Genomic DNA, 6,836 nt, shown 5'->3' on the forward strand with positions numbered 1-6,836 from the left:
AGGCTGCCCCGAGGACTATGTAACAATAAGAATCCAGTTGGGTCTCAAGAATTTCAGGAAACAAAAAAGTACAGTCTAGTTTAGAGACATGTTTAAAGGAAAAACAAAAATACTATTAAGTACTTACTACCTGCCTAATATATGCTAGTCATTTTTGGATAGATTTTATTTTATTTTTTATTTTTTCTTCATAGATTTTAAAACATAATCTTCAAAAATCCTTGCATTGTGGGTATTTTTTTTTTTTAAATATTTTATTTATTTATTTGACAGAGATCACAAGTAGGCAGAGAGGCAGGCAGAGAAAGAGGAGGAAGCAGGTTCCCTGATGAGCAGAGAGCCTGATGTGGGACTTGATCCCAGAACCCTAGGATCATGACCTGAGCAGAAGGCAGAGGCTTTAACCCACTGAGCCACCCAGGCGCCCCGCATTGTGGGTATTTTTATCCACATTTAAAAATATGAAACTAAAGCTAGAGGAAGTTAAGTAACTTGCCCAAGGTCACTTAGCTCATGAAAATCAGGATTTCTGCTCCTTGTATGTTGAATTCTACAGATACCGTATTGAGGGAGTATTTCCTCTTGAAATGCAGCTAAACCAATAAAAACAAGTTTAATGGGATGATATAATGTAGGTGCTTATTTTATTGATAATTCTTCTGAGGGGGTGTGTGTGCGCAGGGGAAGGGTGGGGAGGGTCATGTCAATAGACATTGGAGAAATAAGAGGGGAGAGGTGAATGCTTAGACTATTGGGATCCTATCTTACTTCTTCTTTGATCTTAAGACCATCCAATTACACTGACCTTAGCTCTCCCTGTTTAAATTTTCTTCTTTACCAGTTTTGTTGTCCTTTTATGCTTTCTACTTTTGTCACCTTTTGGCCATTATCTGCCCTTTAACTACCGTAGTGGATATAGTAGTTGCTTCACCAGAAACCCTTGGGTCCCTTTTATCTTCATTTGTGTATCTCTCTGCCTGACCTCCATGTGCTTTTGCTGCTAACAAGTCATACCTGTTACTCTTCTTCAGAGACTTCCACTGGACCCTCACTTGAAGAGAGACAGAAGCACCTGAAGTTGACATTGACCTTCTTACTCCTGCCCCCACACCTCAGTGGCATTTAACCAATGACTGACATAGTAGAAGTGTGAAAGCCCAGTTCCCTGCCTCCCATGTGAACAACTCACTCTTTTAGTTTTCCACTTGAAAACTCACTTGCTAGATTACTCCAAGGCTGAGATTTTGCCTGACATTACACGCTTCCTCCACTTCTTCCTCTTCTTTGTTCAGCTTCTTCCAGTTCTTTTGCAATTCTGTGGAGGGCACTTTTTAAAAAAACAGATCATTTGCTCATGAATTTTTGTCTTAGATTCTGGGAAATGCTCCGATTTTAGAGGACTGATTGAAGACTCGAGATGATTCTGTTACTTGGGAACCCAAAGCACTCTCATGTCTCCTCTTTTAGAATGAGGGAGAATGGAGATTGGATGATAAATGAAGCTCCGGCCCAGGACCATCTCAAATTGGGTCCAGTTGGCCTCTGGATCCATCTGGTAGTCATTTTCCAATTTCCTGACTGAATAATCAGGTGAACATATTTAGCATCTGGCAGAATACTCCTATTCATTCCCTAACCTGTGGAGTAAGAGCTATTGGAAAGATGAAGTGGAAGTCACCCACGCCCAGATGGTAAATAAAAAAATAATGCTGTCCTCCAACCCTGTGTGGATGGCAGAGATTAGCACCATCTTCAAAGACTCAAAGCCAAAGTAGATGATTGACCTGATATTTAATCTCCATTTAATACATTACTCTATTTCCTACAGAAATGAGATGAATCATGGTAATGACAGTGACTACTAGAAACTTCAGTGGACTACCAGAAACTTAAGCAGGTGGTAGCCCTAATGCAACTTCTGTGCTACATATAGTATCTTTTTTTAAAAGATTTTATTTATTTATTTAACAGAGAGAGATCACAAGTAGGCAGAGAGTCAGGCAGAGAGAGAGAGGAGGAAGCAGGCTCCCTGCTGAGCAGAGAGCCCAACGCGGGACTCGATCCCAGGACCCTGAGATCATGACCTGAGCTGAAGGCAGCAGCTTAACCCACTGAGCCACCCAGGCACCGTACATGTAGTATCTTTATGAGAACAGATTAACATTACTTCTCATTTGTGGTATACGGCTATTGAGTTGGCAATTGTGTTCTTTTCAATATCTATTATGAATGAAGATCAGAAGCAGGTTACCAGGATGAACAACAGTATGCATTCACAGACTTTTCCTAAGCCTAAGTTAACTTTCACACTCGTCACAATATAGTTCAAGGGGATTTTTTTCTGGACATTCCACAAAATATCACTTTGGTTCTCTGTTTTGGTGATAGCATGTTAACCGTACATGAGGAGGAAATGGCAAGTACTTTGGATGGCCTGGTAGGATGCATGTACTCCATAGATTGAGAGAAACTCTGTAAAAAGTTAGGAGCTTACCATATCAGTAAAGCTCTTAGGGCTCTACTAGTCTGGGACCATGCTAGGACTTTAGACCAAAAGAAGTACAGCAATGGACCCATGTTAATAGAATTCACTGTTTTACCATGTTGCCCGTCATCCTGTAGCAGCTGGTTTGATAGAGTGGTGAAATGGCTTTTTGAAGTCTTTGTTACAATACCAGCTAAGTGGCAGTACCATTTTTATTTTTTAAAAATTTTTAATTTTTTTTTAAATTTTTTTTAGTGTTTCAGAATTCATTGTTTATGCACCACATCCAGTGCTCCATGCCATACGTGCCCTCCATAATACCCACCACCAGGCTCACCCAACCTCCCACCCCCAACCTCTCCAAAACCTTCAGATTGTTTTTCAGAGTCCATGGTCTCTCATGGTTCATCTCCCCCTCCAGTTTCCCCCAATTCCCTTCTCTCCATCTCCCCATGTCCTCCTTGTTATTCCTTATGCTCCACAAATAAGCAAAACCATATGATAATTGACTCTCTGTGCTTGACTTATTTCACTCAGCATAATCTCTTCCAGTCCCATCCATGTTGATATGAAAGTTGGGTATTCATCCTTTCTGATGGAGACATAATACTCCATAATATATATGGACCATGTCTTCCTTATCCATTTGTCCATTGAAGGGCATCTTGGTTCTTTCCACAGTTTGACAACTGTGGCCATTGCTGCTATGAACATTGGGGTACAGATGGCTCTTCTTTTCACTACATCTGTATCTTTGGGGTAAATACCTAGTAGTGCAATTGCAGGATCATAGGGAAACTCTATTTTTAATTTCTTAAGGAATCTTTTTCTTAAGGAATCTAATTTTCTTAAGAAATCTTAAGGAATTTCTTAAGGAATTTGCCAAAGTGACTGCACCAACTTGCATTCCCACCAATGGTGTAAGAGGGTACCCCTTTCTCTACATCCTCTCCGACACACATTGGTTACTGTTTTGTTAATTTTGGCCATTCTAACTGGTGTAAAGTGGTATCTCATTGTGGTTTTGATTTGCATCTCCCTGATGGATAGTGGTAGTGAACATTTTTTCATGTGTCTATTAGCCATTTGTATGTCTTCATTGGAGAAGTGTCTGTTCATGTCTTCTGCCCATTTTTTGATATGATTATCTGTTTTGTGTGTGTTGAGTTTGAGGAGTTCTTTACAGATCCTGGATATCAGCCCTTTGTCTGTATGGTCATTTGTGAATATCTTCTCCCATTCCATGGGTTGCCTCTTTGTTTTGTTGACTGTTTCCTTTGCTGTGCAAAAGCTTTTGATCTTGATGAAGTCCCCAAAATTTATTTTCACTTTTGTCTCCTTTGCCTTTGGAGACATATCTTGAAAGAAGTTGCTGTGGCCAATGTTGAAGAGGTTACTGGTGGCAGTACTTTTTAGGGCTGGGGCAAGTTTCTCCAGAAGCCTGCATATACTCTGAATCAGTGCCCAATATATGATGTTGTTTCTTGAATAGCCAGGATTCATAGGTCCAGTAATCAAGGGATGGAAATGGGGGTTGCACCACTTACTATTACACCTAGTGACCCACTAGAAAAAATTTTGCTTCCTATTTCTACAACTTTATGCTTTGCTAGCCTAGAGTTTTTAGTTCCAGGGGGATGAATGCTTCCACCAGGAGACACAACAATGGTGCCACTGAACTATAAGTTAAGACTGCTGTCCAGACACTTTGGGCTTTTGATTCCTTTGAATCAACAGGCAAGGAAGGGAGCTATTATGGTGGCTAGGATGAATGATCCTGACCATGAAGGGAAAATTGAAGTGCTACTCCATAATGGAAGCAAGGAAAAGTATACCTGGGATACAGGGAATCCCTAAGGGCATCTCTTAGTAATACTATGCCTTATGATTAAGGTCAATGGAAAACTACAACAACCCAATCCATGCAGGGCAACTAATAGTCCAGACCCTTCAGGTTTTTACCCCACCAACTGAAGAACCATGATCAGCTGAGGTGCTTATGGAAGGCAAAGGGAGTATAGATGGGTTGGTGGCAGAAGGTAGTTATAAATACCAGCTACTACCTGTTTTCTTTTCTTTTCCTATTTCCTTATTATGTAATATAAAATTACTGATTTTATATCATAATATTTAAGTATTGTTAATTTTATATCGTGGTATTAAGTTATAAGACATCAAGGGAAGAGTAAACATCACTCGAAGAATTACCTCCTCTTTTAGGGAAAAACGTGTGTTTTTCTTTGCATGTAGGACAGTTTATGATCTTGTTATTATCTTTATTTGGAGATTAAGTATGGTTTAAGGAGATGTAGATGGGTGCCAAGCTGACGAGGGATGGACTTGTGATGGTTAATTTTATGTGTTAACTTGACTGGCTACGAGGTGCCCAGATGAAACATTATTTCTGTCTTTGTGAGAGTGTTTCCAGATGAGATTAGCACTAGAATCAGTGGACTCACTAAAGTAGATTGCCTTCTCCACTGTTGGTGGGCATCATCTAACCCCTTGAGGGCCTAAATAGAACAATAGATTTAAGAAATTTGTTCCTTTTCTTCCCTGCTTCATTTAGTTGAGCTGGGCCATCTCACCTCCTTTCTGGCCCTTGGACTGGGATTCACACCATAAGCTCTCCTGGTTTTAGTTTCTCTCAGGCTTTCAGACTGGGAGTGAATTACATCATCGGCTTTCCTGAATCTCCAGCTTGTAGGCAGTAGAGCATGGGTTGAGCCTCCATAATCGTATGAGCCAATTCTTCATTACAAGTATCCTTTCTGTAATAAGTATACTTTTAAATAAGTGTATTTTACTAAGTATATATATATATATATATCCTACTGGCTCTATTTCTCTGTAGAATCTTGACTAATACACCTTCTAAGTTAAAGAACGTGTTTTGGTAACTTCAAGTTCCTACCACTTAGAAAAAATAGGCATAACCTTTATTAAGCCTCTTTGTATTTCAGTAGCAGCACACTTGGAAATATTACTCTGATCCACTTGTTGGATAATGTGGAAGACTTCCAATTTTGAGTGGGGTATGGAAAAAATAAAGGCTCTAGAGTCTGTCCAGGCTATAGTACCAGCAGCCCTGCTTCTTGGGTCTTTTGACCAAGTAGATCCCATAGTTCTAGAGGAATAGGTGGTAAGATACTACATGGAATCTCTGGCAAGATCTAATAGAAGAATCACAGTGTAGAACGCAAGTTTCCAGAGCAGCCATTTACAGCTGAGTACTACATCATTTACAAAGCAGCTCCTGATCTGCTACTGATCCTAATAGCTATTGGTCATATGAACATGGAATACCAACTGATTACATGATCAGAATGGCCCAACATGTGGTGGGTGTCAGACCCAGTAGGTGATAAATTTGGGTGGGCCCAACAGCAATCAGTCCTACAATGGAAATGGTATAACCAGAAGCAGGTATCAGCAAGTCCTGAGGGCACAAATAATTCTGACAAATAGGTGGCTCAAACCCTCATGTCTCTATGGCACTAATGCTTCTTCCTCAGTTTATGCCTAGAGCCTTGTGACTAGCTGCTGGAGGAGGAAAAAATACGGAGCTTTGTTTACAGACAGGTCTGCTCAGTAGGATGTTTCTGTAAATATCATTCATGAGTGGCCCAGAAGAACAGTGGTAGAAAGAAATTCTTCCAGTAGGCAGGGCCTTGGGCAAGATAGCTGGTTATCCACTTTGTCTGGAAGGAAAAGTGGATCAATGTAAGGACATATTCAAACTCCGGGGTAGTGGAGACTAGTTTAGCTATTTAGTCAGGTATCTGAAAGCAGCAAGATTGGAAGATTAAGGACAAGAGGATGGATTGATTAGAGGCAGCTTGGATGGACTTATAGGAGTGGGCACAAAGTGTTGTTACTTTTCTATTGCATGTTAATGCCCATGAGACACCAGCCAGTGGTAGATCAAGTGAGCAGGGGGACTTATCCAGTAGACGCCATCCATCTTTTGTTTTTGGCTACCCTGGAGTGTTGTCTTTGGCTACCAAAATGAGTGGGGTGTAACAAGGTGGCAGAAACAAAAGGGATATGTTCTTACAGCTATTCTGGCTGAATGTGCAACTTATCAGCAGCAGAGATCCCTAATATAATATGATGCTGAACCCCCAGTGTAATACTATTCCTCCAAGAGACCAACAAACCACTTAGTGGCAAATTATTTACATTGGACACTTCCTGTCATGGAGAGAGCAGTGATTTTTCATGACTAGGATCTACATGTATTCATGGGTATGGATTTTCTTTCCTGCTTGTAGTTCTTGGCTTCCCTGCTATCCAAGGGCTCACAGAGTATCTGACTTATCTACATGAGATCTAACTTAATATTTCTTTG

Source organism: Mustela nigripes, chromosome 1 (assembly GCF_022355385.1).
Source record: "Mustela nigripes isolate SB6536 chromosome 1, MUSNIG.SB6536, whole genome shotgun sequence".
Taxonomy (NCBI): domain Eukaryota; kingdom Metazoa; phylum Chordata; class Mammalia; order Carnivora; family Mustelidae; genus Mustela; species Mustela nigripes.